The sequence below is a fragment of the Lynx rufus genome, unplaced genomic scaffold (assembly GCF_022079265.1).
Source record: "Lynx rufus isolate CCGP_SWC_20201006 ecotype Redwood Valley unplaced genomic scaffold, mLynRuf1.p SCAF_16, whole genome shotgun sequence".
Classification (NCBI taxonomy): domain Eukaryota; kingdom Metazoa; phylum Chordata; class Mammalia; order Carnivora; family Felidae; genus Lynx; species Lynx rufus.
In genome coordinates this window covers 40,857,688-40,871,649 of record NW_025814830.1, presented here as the reverse complement: position 1 = coordinate 40,871,649, position 13,962 = coordinate 40,857,688, and the positions used below count along the sequence as shown (strand labels likewise).

General features: G+C 44.3%; 1 long non-coding RNA gene across 6 annotated transcripts in view; it reads right to left on the bottom strand.

Moving 5' to 3' along the window:
• Nucleotides 1-13,962, bottom strand: part of LOC124511443 (uncharacterized) — a 69,766-nt gene that overhangs the window by 51,617 nt on the left and 4,187 nt on the right. For 5 of the 6 annotated variants that reach the window (XR_006961888.1, XR_006961889.1, XR_006961886.1 and 2 more), the window contains exons 1-2: nucleotides 4,402-6,480; nucleotides 4,144-4,177 (exon numbers count right to left, since the gene is read on the bottom strand). This is a non-coding gene — a long non-coding RNA (uncharacterized LOC124511443). Of the gene's footprint in view, nucleotides 1-4,143; nucleotides 4,178-4,401; nucleotides 6,481-13,962 lie in introns of those variants that run through there. The other variant, XR_006961887.1, reaches the window with a different exon arrangement.

The following is a 13,962-nucleotide window of genomic DNA, read 5'->3' as shown; positions in this document are numbered from 1 at the left end:
TTAATACATATCCGCTGTCCTTCCCCTCCTCTTGCCTGCCAAGCACATTGACATTCTGCAGAGACAAGAACAGCCAAGCAACTTTCTCTTCTGGAGGATTTGTATCTTTGTCATTGTTTTTCCTGGAAGGGCACGAACAGGAAGCCTTGGACTGGCCAAGAGCGAGAACAACATAGCCCTGGCCCTTCGAAAACGTATTCAACTTAAGTTTCCATGGAGTCTTAACCGCCATGCGTTATACTATGCACCCCGTGCGTTCACCTGGAAAACAGCCTCCTCCTCTCTCCGACTGTAGCGCCACCGAGAGGCCTGAGCCGCCATCCCCGCCCCCCCTCACCTGGCCCCCACGACCGGCCTCGCGCTGCCTCCACTTCCGCTCGCTCTCGCTCTCTCCCAATGTGCTTCTCTCCAGGAGGCCCGTTCCCAAACTGCAAATGACATCACATCAGACGCCTGCTCTAGACCCTTCGTCGTCTTTCCGACAAAGCACACAGCCATCTGCCCACCGCCTACCTCTCTCCTTCCCTCCCTTCCCTCCCCACTTCGACCGCGCCGTCCACAAGCGCTTTTCCTTTTCCTCTGCGCGCGCACCAGTTCGTTCCAGCCTCAAGGCCCTGCAGCGGCCGCTGCCTCCACCTGGAGCTCGCTTCCTCCCGGTGGATGCTCCCTTCTCAATAATCAGGCTGGAGTTCCAGTGCCACCTGCTCAGAGACATCTTCTCTCGTCGTGGCGGCCGCACGGTCACATCTATCACTTCGTCCTGTTTTCATACTTGCACTTGTCACTACCTAAAGTTCTCTGGTGCCTTGTCTGTCTCATTCACCACGTGCCCCCCCGTCCCCCCTCCCCCAGGCTCCTAGAACCCGCCTAGAGCACCAGCAGGTACAATACCTGTTTGTTACTTAGATGACCCCCTTTGTCTCACCATTTAAGCATAAATCCATGATCTTCAGGATGGTCTGTCTTCATAGGAGAGCTTCTAATATGTGTCTAGACAGTCCTTTTATTTTTGGCAATTTTGGCAAAGTGACTTGCTTCTGGAATTTAACAAAACCAGACAACGCCTGTCTCCCTAGTCTCATCCAAAGCTGTGCCCCTTCGTCTAGAATCTGCAGAGACTCTTGCTGTCTGCCCCCTTCGTAACAGCTAGGCACGGATGAGACAAAAGTTTTACAAATCCCACTGGAATATTCTGCTGTCTGAAAAACTGGAGCGACACCGGACTGGAGCCTCCGAGCCAAAAGCAGCTTGAAGCTAGCGAAGGCCCCTGCTCCTCAGAGGCTGGGCACCTGGCATTAATTCGGGCAGAAAGCAGGCAAGAAATGCTGGCCCCTGAGAAGTGCTAAAGAAAGGGAATTTTAAGATCCAGACTGAAAAGAAAGAGGGGGCAGAGGGGATTGGGAGTGGGGGAGTTGGAAGGACTGACCTTCCTTAACCCAAGGGATCTTAACCTGCTAGGATTGATGTTAAATGTTAAATTTGGGAGCAGTGTGTGTGTGTGTGTTTTAGGGAGAGGGTCTATGGTTTTTATCAGGGTTGCAGTAGGATCTGTGCCCCCAAAGCTTAAGAACCACAGATCTAAAAGGCAGGCAATTAGGTTAGCAAATCATCTCCATCCTAAACATGACCTGAACTGAAACAATCACGAGAAAGGAAAAGTGCTTTGTGCTCCAAAGAAAACAAAAGCCATTTCCAACAGGAATTGGCTGTCACATTCTCTGCACTTGGAAAAAAAATCAACAGAGCATCCGCCCAGCCTGCTCAAGGCCCATCCCTTAAGCCCAGGTCTCTAGGGAAGGCAGTGAGCCTTTGTTTTCCAGTCTGTGGGCAACTGGCTGGGCCAGGAGCCAGAGAGGAGAGACCTCTATGGAAGAAAATACAGAGATGTGCCAAGTTGTGCGGGCTACAGGCACCCGAAGGAGGACTCCAGCTGACGCCACAAGACCCACCGGGTGAGGAAGAATGTGCCAGTTGTAGACTCACTTCTCTCCTGCTGTCTTTCTTGATTTGGCTCCAGCTAGGATGTTGGGCCAGCTTTTCCCTCTGGGTGCTCCGAAGCACCACCAACCATATTAGTCACAGGCCTGGGTGCCTTTCCAAGTAGGTTTTGGACCCTTCGTGGTCGGCAGGCCTACCTGTGGCCCCCCTAGCTATCACACTGAAGCTCCTGCCCGGTCAAGGCGATGTGTCACGTCTGGTGTTCAGAAAGGATACTCCCTTCCCCTGGCCCTTCTCGCCTTCGTGAAGGAAGAACCTGGGATGTGGCAAAGTCCCAATAAATGCTGGGAGGAGGCCTGGGAGCAGGCGGGAGGCCCCGAGCCAGCGCGCTGTGCCAGCACTTGGTGTAACCTCCAGGGAGGGCGCAGTCCACGCAAGTCCTGGCTTTCCGAGAGGTAGGCCCTGGGTGTCAGCCCGCAGCCGTGGCCTCTCCCGAGTCCCATGGATTCACACTCCAACTTGAGTTGTTATTTTTCGATGTTGGTGTATGTTCTGTCTTTAATATATCCCAGAGGGCATTCTTGATTTCCTCCCCTAAAACTGATTTCTCCTCCAAGCTTCCCCATCTCAATAAATAACACTCGAATCACCTAGGCGCTCATTCTTCAGGTCCCAGCTAAACGGCACCGCCTCCTTCCCCTTGGAAAGACCTTCCCAGGCAGCAAATCTAGTGTCGTCTTCCCGCGCCCCACACACACACCCACACACCAAGATGCTCTCTTTCATGTCAGCCTGTTTGCTTATCACATTCTGTTGCTTTTATTTTTTCTGGTATGTCTCTCCACTGAAAATGGAAAGTCCGTGAGGACAGAGAGTCTCTATTTGCTTCTCCAGAGTCCCTCTCCAGCCTTCTCCCCTGTCCTCTAGGCCTGAGGAGGCTGACGGATGGGGTCTGTGTGGCCCACACTCCCATACCCGCCAGCAGCAGACGGGAGAGGGAGCCGTGGGTAGGTGGCCCCCTCTCTGCCACAGCCCCTGTGACGCAGCTTCTCCTGCAGCTCTTGCTGGGTTCCGGGAACCACTTTTCTCCCCTTGCCTTTCCAGGCCTGTGGGGGGGGGGCGGTAATGGCTGCCGTCTGTTGCCAACCCTGAAATGCCTCACTTCCCCAGGGACCTCTTAACCCTGCCCATACTTCTGCAAGCAGTCCCTTCATTAAACTCTGCTCAGTGACCACTCTTGAATGTGTCACTTGCTCTCTGACAATGGTTCTGACCCACATGGGGGCCGCGTCTAACTCACTGACCAATGTCTCCCAACAATGTGCTGAGGGATGTCTGGCATATCTTAGGTACTTAGTACTTACATAATACGCGTGTTTTGAGTAAATGAATGAGCAAAGATACTATGTTTTTAGTTACATTTTCATTAAGATGTAATTCATATACCATAAAACTTACCCTTCTAAGGACTATAGTTCAGTGGCTTTTAGTTTATTCCCAAGCTGTGAGACCAACATCACTAATGCCAAAACATTTTCATCACTTCCTAAAGGAACCCTGTACCCATAAGGGTCACTCCCCACTTCACCCCTTCGCCCAGCCCCTGGGAACCACAATCTACTTCCTGTCTCTATAAATTTGCCTATTCTGGACACTTCATGGAAGCAGAATTATGTAATATATGGTTTTCCGTGCCTGCTTCTTTCACTTAGCATAACGTGGTCTCATGTATCAGCATTTAATTCCTTTTTATGCTGAACAATATCCCGTTGTATGGACAGACCACATCGTGTTTATCCATTCATCAATTGATGGGCCTTTTGGCTATTCTGAATTGTGCTGCTATAAATATTCATGTACAAGTTTTAACATGAACATATGTTTTTAGTTCTCTTGGGTAGATACCTTGGAGTGGAATTTCTGGGCCATGTGGTAACCCTATGTTTCAGTTTTTGAGGAAAGATACTTTGTTTTAAATCTCTATGTGTCCTACAGCACTACACAATACTTTCTTCAGCCTCTGGCCCCGGTACTGGCATGTGCCTGCGAAAGAACCCAAACCCCCAAGTATGTGGAGCAGAGGAAGTCTCAGATACGACAGGTATACTCCCAGTAGGTACCCAGGAGACATTCCTGCACACATGCACCAGCATATACAGACCAGGATGCCCTTGGTAATACCACTGGCTGAAAATCGGAAATCACCTAATGCTCGTCACCAGTAGCTTGGATAAATCCACTGTGGAAGAAAGAAAGAAAATAAATGGATTACAACTATGCATAACAGCATAGAGGAACTTCACAAGTACAGTGTCGAAATTTTTAAAACATTACAAAAGAATATGTACAGTCTCATTTTATAAATGCCAAAACAAGTAAAGCTAAATCATGTAGTTTAGGGGTGCACATGTAGGTGGAAAAACTATTAAAAGCCATTTCAACAAAAAACAGGATATTGGTTACCTCTGGCAGGGAGTCGTGGCAGGGAGAGGCACAGGACGGTCTTCCAAGCTACAGCCAGTTTTCTACTTCCTGTCCTGGGTGAGATACACCAAGGTTCACTGCGAGTTATTTTTAACTACACCTAGATACTTAGCTACCCATGCGCTATTCTGAGTTTTATTTCACAACTTAAAGAACAGACAGAACAGAACCTCAGTCTAGATGTGAGGAGACCCGGATTTCAGATCACCTTTACTGCTAAAGAGCTGTGAGACAACGAGACAAATTATTTAATCTCTCGGTGTCAACTTTTTTATCTCTAATATGGGATGATAATAATAATCGCCACTTATTCGGGGCTTAATTCCTGGGCACCATGCCAAGTGCTGTTACATATGTTCTCGCTGGTTATTATGTGTCTCTTGGACATGAGACACACATAACCGAAGCCAGGTTAAGCAGAAAGTCTTACAAGGACGTAGAAATGGGCTACGGGGCCTAAGGGCAGGGAGCAGCCAGGACACAGACTCTGGGAACTGGGTCTCTTCTGGATGCCTTTCTCTCCATAATCGTTGCAATTTTCTCTTTTGTTATAAACTGCACCCCCGACCACATGGGAGAAAATGGCCACCCACAACTCCCAGGTTTGTATCTTCTCCATTCAAGACCCTAGCAGGCTTGACTCTCAGTGCAAATTACAAAGTTTCCTGGGGAGAGAATTCTGACTGCTTTGGTTTGGATCGAGTGTCCACCCCTGACCCAGTCAACTGTGGCAAAGGGGCAGAGTCATACTACGCAAAATGCCTGCTAGGGACAAACATCATGAAACTAGATGGAACTGTAGGTTATTGGCATTCAGCCCGTAGAAATCTAATTCTGTAGAGATGTAAAGTCCTGTGAGGGCAGTTCCTTGAAGAGGGGGAAGGGATGGTGGAAGAACAGACAATCCAATGTCAACTGTTATTTAATCTACTCTTCACAATAACCCAGTGAGATAATGTTGATATCCCCATTCTACAGACAAAGAGACTGAGAATCAGATAGGACCCAGCGTTTCTCAACAGTGGCACTATTGACATTTTGGACTGAACAATTCTTTGTGGTGGGGGGCCGTTCTGTGCATTGTAGGATGTTGAGCAGTATCCCTGGCCTCTACCCACTAGATGCTAATGGCCCTCCTCCAGTTGTGACAATCAAAAATATCTCCACGTTGCCTAATGTCCTCTGAAGCAGAGAACCACAAACACAGGCTATGTAGATTGCACAAACATTCCACTAGCAAGACAGAGACAGGAACCAAACCCAGGTCTTGGTGACTCTAGAACCTGTTCTCTTAGTCACTGTCTCTCTTAGGATCAGTTCTAACTTACCTACATCACCAGGTGGTAGTGAGGATATAATGGTGTGAAAGCACCCTGAAGAGATAGGTGGAATATAATAAAATACATTGTCTCCACATTCTTTTTGTCAGCCTCCGGTTCTGCAGATCGATGTGGCTGCTCAAACAGAACAGGGCTCTACATCCCTCAGGAATTTGAATTCCAAGGGCCTGACCACCAATCAACCATACTCCCCATTTAGTTTCATGATGGGATCCCTCTTCAAATCCTCTCCCTCATGAAGATTGGTATTCCCAGAGTCTTGCTGTCACATTATTCAATTCCACTCTCCATCTAACCCATGATTTATGGTAACTCTCCTCAGCTAGTTTTCTTGTAGCGGAGTTAAGTCTTTCTCTAGATAATTGGGTCCCCAAAGACCATATATTTTTTTCTTCCAAACAAACAAACAAAAAACCTAAGCATGTTATAGCTCTTCCTCCATGAATTAAAACTCTCAATAACCTGAGCTGCATGAGGTCCGTGACTGCATTCTTCCAAACCCAGTGGTTTCCTTGGAGTGGACCCCCTATAACTAAAATACCTCTCAGAGAATGCGGCTTGACAAAGCCCTTCGTGGACTGACTCTGCTCTGTTAGTTTTTAGTTGGGTTTTTAATATTCATTGTGACTACATTCTAAAAATGATGAAGCCCTTCCTTTGCAAGGCTTTGAGGCTCTCCCAGCCTAACCAAAAGGGAAAACATTTTGGCTGAGATTAGAGTGGGCTGGTCACACCCAAGGTCATTACAGTGAGCTTCTGGAAGTTTATAAAAGAAAGCATGTCTCTAGCTTAATTCAGCTGCCTAAAAAAATGACCACAATATACCATTCATATCCTTCCAGTCAAGATACAGCTTGTTTGGAGGCCTGGTTACAATATAGTATTTTTCAGCAAGCTTTTTAAATTGAAGTACAACTTACATGCAGAAAGGTACACAAATCACAGATATATGGTTTGATGAATTTATCTTAAAGTACACACACCCATATAACCACAACTCCGATCAAGAAACACTAGCATTCCAGAAGCCCCTCTCAGACCCCCTTCCAGCCACTACTCCTCTCCCTAAATGTAACCACTAAAATTTTAATCTTACGACCTCCATATTTTTTTATGCATCTGATGGCCCAGATAATTATCTCTGGAGGCCAAAGTTAATCAGAAGCTGGGAGGATTGTTTCCCCATGAGTCATTCTTCTTAAGAATAGTTCATCAGTGAGGATGCTTCCAGCTGCAAGTAATAGAAACCTCAACTCAAAAGGCTTGAACAACATTAGAAAATTTATGATCTCCACATAAATGGAAGTCCTGCTGTAGAGAGAGCTTCGGGGTTCATTGAATCGGCGGCTGGAGTCAACAAAGTCTCATGTTCTTTCCATCTCTCCGTTCGGCCATTTTAGTGCACGCTTCCTCCTCAGGCTGGTAGCAGGAGAGCCACACCACTTCTTTCTATGACTCTCTCTTTGGAGAGGAAACTTCTTACAGAGGTCTCATGTACAACCGATCAGGCCAGGGGGATAGGACTGCCCAACTGTCTTAGACTTAGTATGTGGGGTGGGATGGATGTTGAAAAGTCCACTCCAATGCTTCCTATGGAACGCCACACAGTACAAATGGAAAATGTCTGGCTCAATGCATCTATAAACATGCTTTATAACGCTCAATGGTAACAAGGGTTATAAACAGTGGAGATTTGTGGCTGAACATACTGCTGGAGATTCAAGGTTACAGGTAAGTAACTCTCAGTGAGGAAAGACTAAATGGACCGTGGCAAAATAAACACAGCAGCTCTTGCCCTCTCTCTCTCCTCTGAACGCCAGTGATCTTTCCTCTCTGAGTTGCTTGTTTGGGCACTGAGTCATAAACATCATTTTAAAAGTTATTGGGATAGTGTCTGTTACCAGTTATGTTAATCACAAGACATGTTTCAGTATACACTTAGGACAAATCCCACTTCTTTACAAGTCACATGATGGCAAGCAGCAAAGGACATGCCATTAAAATGCTACCAGGTACAGGAGTCATGGCTCCTCAAGGACTCCAATTCCTTCACCTACCTTGATAATACCCAACAGCCATTCATTCCCCCTGGAAGTTTGGATATTCTCCACATTAAAATCCCAATTTTAAAATAAAAAATATGATAAATATCAGTCATACATGTCGATTGTATTAATATTCATTTGCGTAAGTTAGTTCAAAATGTAGTATATTTACATCCCTTTTTATCAATGTGCTGGTCACATATTATGAGAGCACTGGTGAATACCTCTCAGAGGTGAAATCTATCATCAAAGAAGATCTGGGTTGGTAAGCTATATGCATCAGTGGAAAACGATCATAAAAATGATATACAATAGTCATATTTTTGTATTAAATGGTAAAATGTGCATGTCTGTGGATATGGCAAACAGGTTTCAAAGATAAGGTATCACACTGTATATGCATATAAATTTTACATATATGAGTGTATGTGCACCAATAATTTTACATTTTGTAAAGAAAAGAAGGGTCTTTAATCGTTCATGGTGGATAAATACACAACTGACACTATTCTCAGCACCAAGAAAAAATGAATACAAGGGCAATTCCAACTGACGTGTAAAATATCCAGCATATCCTTCAAAAAAAAATACATATCACAAAACTACTCTTGAAGAATTTTTTTAATGTGTTTCTTTTTCTCAAACTTTTTAAATGTTTATTTATTTTTAAGAGAGAGAGAGACAGAGCACGAGTAGGAGAGGGGCAGATAGAGAGGGAGACGCAGAATCTGAAGTAGGCTCTAGTCTCTGAACTGTCAGCACAGAGCCCCACCTGGGGCTCAAACTCATGACGTGTGAGATCATGACCTGAGCCAAAGTCGGACACTTAACTGACTGAGCCACCCCGGTACCTCTGTAAGTGTTTCTAATTTTAATTGCTACTATATTTATAAGGCAACAATATCAGCACAATAACATCTAAATGTACAGTTCTGGGGCGCCTGGGTGGCTAAGTCAGTTGAGCTTCCGACTCTTGATTTCAGCTCAGGTCATGGTCCCAGGGTCATGATATTGAGCCCTGTATCGGGCTCCATACTGAGTGTGGAGCTTATTTGAGATTCTCTCTCTCTCTCTCTCTCTCTCTCTCTCTCTGCCCCCTTCCCTCCTTGTGCTCTCTCTATAATAAAAGACTTGGGGGGAGGGGTGGTGCCTGGGTGACTCAGTCATCTGGGCAGCCAACTCTTGGTTTCGGCTCAGGTCACGCTCTCGCAGTTCTTGGGTTTGAGCTCCACATCAGGCCCTTTGCTGGCAGTGTGGAGCCTGTTTGGGATTCTCTCTTTCCCTCTCAAATAAATAAATGTTAAAAAAAAAATAATGAAATAAAATGTTCTTTTAATTAAAAAAAACAAAAACCTGTATAGTTCTAATATGGGAAAGTACATCAAACACATTTGATCCCAACGGGTCTAACCCCTGTCCCCCAGTTTCAGAAAATGTATTTCTTTTTACCAAAGTAAAAATAAATACCCTGTGATCATCAATCATTTTATTTTTTTAAGTTTTTTATTTATGTCATCTCTGCACCCAACGCGGGGCTGGAACTCCCGACCCCAAGATGAAGAGTCACGTGCTCTTCCAACTGAGCGAGCCAGATGCCCCATCATCAGTCATTTTAATTGTGGGTTGTTTTTTTTTTTTTATAACCAGCACACTTCCAATTAACTCCTGGATGTTCGAATGTTCGTTCTTATTAGAATTCCAGTTCTTTCTCATGAATAACATATGAGGCATATATATTTTACTATTTCTATGTATATCAACTGGGAATTTATCTTTTATTTATAATCCCAAACTACCCCAGTTTGCTCTCTGATATAGGTCAGACCTTTTTGAAAGAAGTTGAGTATCGCACAATGCCAAGACCCAACAGAGTCAAAATAGAAGATACAGACCTTCATTATAATGAAGATTCCCAAATGGTATGAAGAGCTTGTTCATTTGCTCTACAAAGGTCAGATTAAGGTTGTAGAGATTTTTAGAATGCTCATTTCTACCATACCAGCAGAGGGTACATTTTCTACCTCCCTATATAATGGGTCCCCCTTCTCAGTAAGTCAGTTTTAAGATCCCCAAAGGATTCTTGAAACAAGTGATAATACAAAACCCTAAGTATGTTTTTCCCATGCATACTTATCTATGATATAGTTTAATTTTTAAGTTAGGCACAGTAAGAGATTAACAATAACTAATAATTAAAAAAACAGTTTTGGGGCACCTGGGTGGCTCAGTCGGTTAAGCTCCTGACTCTTGATTTCAACTCAGGTCATGATCTCACAGTTCATGAGTTTGAGCCATGCACTGGGGGGCTCACTGCTGAAAGCATGGAGCCTGCTTGGGATTCTCTCTCTGCCCCTCGCCCACTCGCACACGCATTCTCCCTCTCCACAAACTTAAAAAATATCCATTTTAACAACAAACTGTAATAAAAGTTATGTGAATGTGGTGCCTCTCTCGAAATATCTTATTGTACTGTACACACCCTTCTCCTTGTGATGATGTGAGATGACAAAATGCCCCCACAAGGAGATGAAGCGAGGGGTGGATGACATAGTCAATGTGACATGGTGTTAGCTTACGACTGACCTTCTGACCATACCGCAGAACCAGGATCATCTGCTCCCACACCACAGCCGGCACAGGTAACTGCAACTGCCAAAAAAGAGCCCGCGGGGAAGGTGAGGGATGACTATGCCTACTCCAACTGAGCAAATGTATTCCGAGCACCTACAATGTGTAGAACATTGCACCCTGTACAGGGAGGAAACAAAGGAAGTATACTGCTCAATCCTCTCTTTCAAGGACAGTCCAGTCTAGTTGGAAAGATTAACAAAGGAACTAGTCTGGCACCAAAGAATGAAAATGGTCATGAGTGTGATGGGCACTTAGAGAAGGAAGAAGTGAGTGGACTGGGGTAATGTGAGGTTTCATAGAGAGAGTGAGACTCAGCATCTGACTGTGCAGTCTGGGTATGATTCATCCAGCATGGTAAATGTGCCTCCCATCTGCTGCCACTCTTTGTACCTGTGGCGGGCACTGCTATGAACGCCAGGGTGGCTCCACTTCCCGCCGAGCTCGGACCAGACACAGTGCAACTGGCAACCCAGACTGGTCAACAGGAATCAAAAGTCATGAAAAAACCCACTTGGGATTAGGAACGGGATGGAGGTGGATATTCTGGCTCATGGAAAAGAACTTTCAAGGATACAAGAAGTGGGAAAGTGCAGGTGGACGTAGTAGATGGTAGGGGGAGTGACTGGCGGGGAGCAGAAGATCTAGGTAATAAAATCTGATAGGCGGTATTGGGTCCGATCACAGAAGGTACTGAAAACTAAGCAGTTCTTGAATAAAGAATGTGTTAAAGAACAAATAGCTTAGGGTGCACCTGGGTGGCTCAGTGGGTTAAGTGTCCAACTTTGGCTCAGGTCATGATAATGGCCATTCATGGGTTCGAGCCCTGTGCTGGGCTCTGTGCTGACACTTGGAGCCTGGAGCCTACTTCGGATCCTGTGTTTCCCTCCCTGCCCCTCCCCTGCTCATGTTGTGTCTGTCTCTCTCTCTCTCTCTCAAAAATGAATGAACATTAAAAAATATTTTTAAAAACTAAGAAAAAAATTAAAAAAAAAGAATAGCTTGGAAGGAATAGGCATAGCAAATACAGAAAAATGGGTGCACCCACTTAAAAAAAAGTCTTGAGAAAAAGCCCAAACCTTGGGTAGACTTAAAGGTGATAGTTCTTTAAATTTTTTTAATGTTTTTTTTTAATTTTTGAGACCGAGAGAGACAGAGCATTAGCAGGGGAGGGGCAGAGACAGAGGGAGACATAGAATCTGAAGCAGGCTCCAGGTTCCAAGCTGTCAGCACAGAGCCCGATGCAGGGCTTGAACTCACAGACTGTGAGATCATGACCTGAGCAGAAGTCGACGCTCAACCGACTGAGCCACCCAGACGCCCCTAAAGGTGATAATTCTTAATTCTCATGAACAAGAGATTTCTTAAGTGTCCTGAATTCTAGGTTAGACGATATATTCATTCAGAAGGCATTGTTGCTTGGTGTTCTTGTTTACAGTGTTGTTGGTCATGGATACAGGTTTCCTGATTCTTTGTAAGTGATCTGTTGCTTCTCTTTGGAAGCTTACGGGACAGTGGTTCTCAACTGTCACCATGAATCAGGTTCCCCTGAAACAGAGATTCTGTTTTCACTGATGTGTGGCATGGCCACAGATGGTATTTCTTCATGTTTCACCATGATTTCAAGGTGATCCAAAGTGTTGCCACGGTCTGTGATTTTGGACTTTATTCTTAACCCTTCAAGTGTTCTCGAATTCCACAATGACAGGCCTCTCTGTAGGAGTCCCTTTTTCATTATTGTGCTGAGCACTCAGGGCTCCTTTCCAGACCCCAAATCATAATTATTAGTTCTGGGATGTTTTCTTGTATTATTTCTGTGACAATTTCTTCATTTCCACCTCCAGATTTCCTACAGGGTATCTTCTTATGTGAACCTCTCACTTTCCATTGTTTCCTTTTTGTTCTACCTTGTGGGAGGATTTCTTCATTTTTATTTTCCAATCCTGCTATTGCTGTCCTTTTTATTCCTGCTTTAATTAAACAAAACAAAAAACCAAAACAAAACGAAAAAACCTTTTATTTTGAAATAATTCTAGGGTTATAAAGATTTGCAAAGATAGTACAGAGTTCCCCTATATTCACCACTGAGCGTCCTCTAATGTCAACATGTTACATAACCAAAGAACAATTACCAAAATGAAAAGAGTTAACATTGCAAAAGTGCTATTAAGTACAGACTTTATTAAAAAAAAAAAAAAAGTACAGACTTTTTTTTTTTAATGTCACCAGTTTTTCCACTGGTGACAAAGAAAAAAGACATTTCCTTTTCTGTTCCAGGAGCCAATCCAGGATCCCAATTGCATTTAGTTGTCATTCCTTCTTTGTCAATTTCCCCACCCCCAATCTGTGACGGGTCTTCAGTCTTTCCTTGTCTCTCATGAGCTTGACAACTTTTGAAGAAACCGGTCAGTGGTTTGGTAGAACGTCTGCCAACTTGAGACTGATATTTTCTCATGATTAGACAGAGGTTATAAATTATGGGGAATGCAGTGGGGGTGATGTATCCTCAAGGCATCATTTCAAGGGTACATGATGCTATTTATTGCTGGGGATGTTAAATTGAATCACCTGCCAGCTTTCTTCACTGTAAAATTACTGCTTTTGTCCTTGTGACTAATAAATGCTTTGGGGGAGATACTTAGAGGCTATGTAAATATCCTGTTTCTCCTTAAGCTTTTGCCCATTGATTTTAGCATTCATTGGTGGACTCAAATTTGTAATTTTCTTAATTCTCATTCTCTTAATGTTCCATTTTAATTTGAATGTTCCTTTGTAAATAGCATCCTAGGTTTGTACAGTTTGTAGTAGGTGGGTACAGTATCATCTCGCTGAAGTTATCAGGGAGTTTGTATTTTTTTGGTTGCTTTTCTTGTGCCTTATCTTTTACTCTGACTTTTCCCCTATTTGTTTTGATCTCTATCATGTTAAGGCTTTCAAAGAATGGTTGACAGTCCTTGGCTCTCCATTCATACTCAACTGTTAAGCAAGGCACCATACACCTTTGTGGATGTTTTGCAACAGCAAAGCTTGTTGACTGAAGGATTTCACTACAGGGTGAGCATGTGGAAGCCACCAAATGTCACTTATCCGTAGATCTTCTCTTGGACTGATGAGTTTCTCCTGAGAGGAATCTTCCTATTCCTATTGTATCCAAGGAGCCAAGGGGTGAGGGCGGAGGTCTCAGCAATTAGTATGAACTTCCACTTAAGTCCTACTTTCCACTCTACTTGCCACTGCCCTTGGCTCAGTCTTGTGATCACCCATCAGGATCGTCTCAGGTTCAACTTTGCCCAGGATTAAGCCTCCAGTTTTCGTCAGGAGAGGAACAGTTGCCTTGCTGTGCAGGCTAGGTTTGGTGGAGTGGGCATTGGGAGGGAAGTTTAACTCACTGTTTTCAAGGGTGCTACACACCTTCTACACTCACAGTTAAACAGTGCTTCCCATTTATGAGTTTTTCAGGGATCTGTGGTGTGACTTCATTCCTGTTGACTTTTCTTCCTGTAGGCATTTAAATTGTTTTTCTAAGT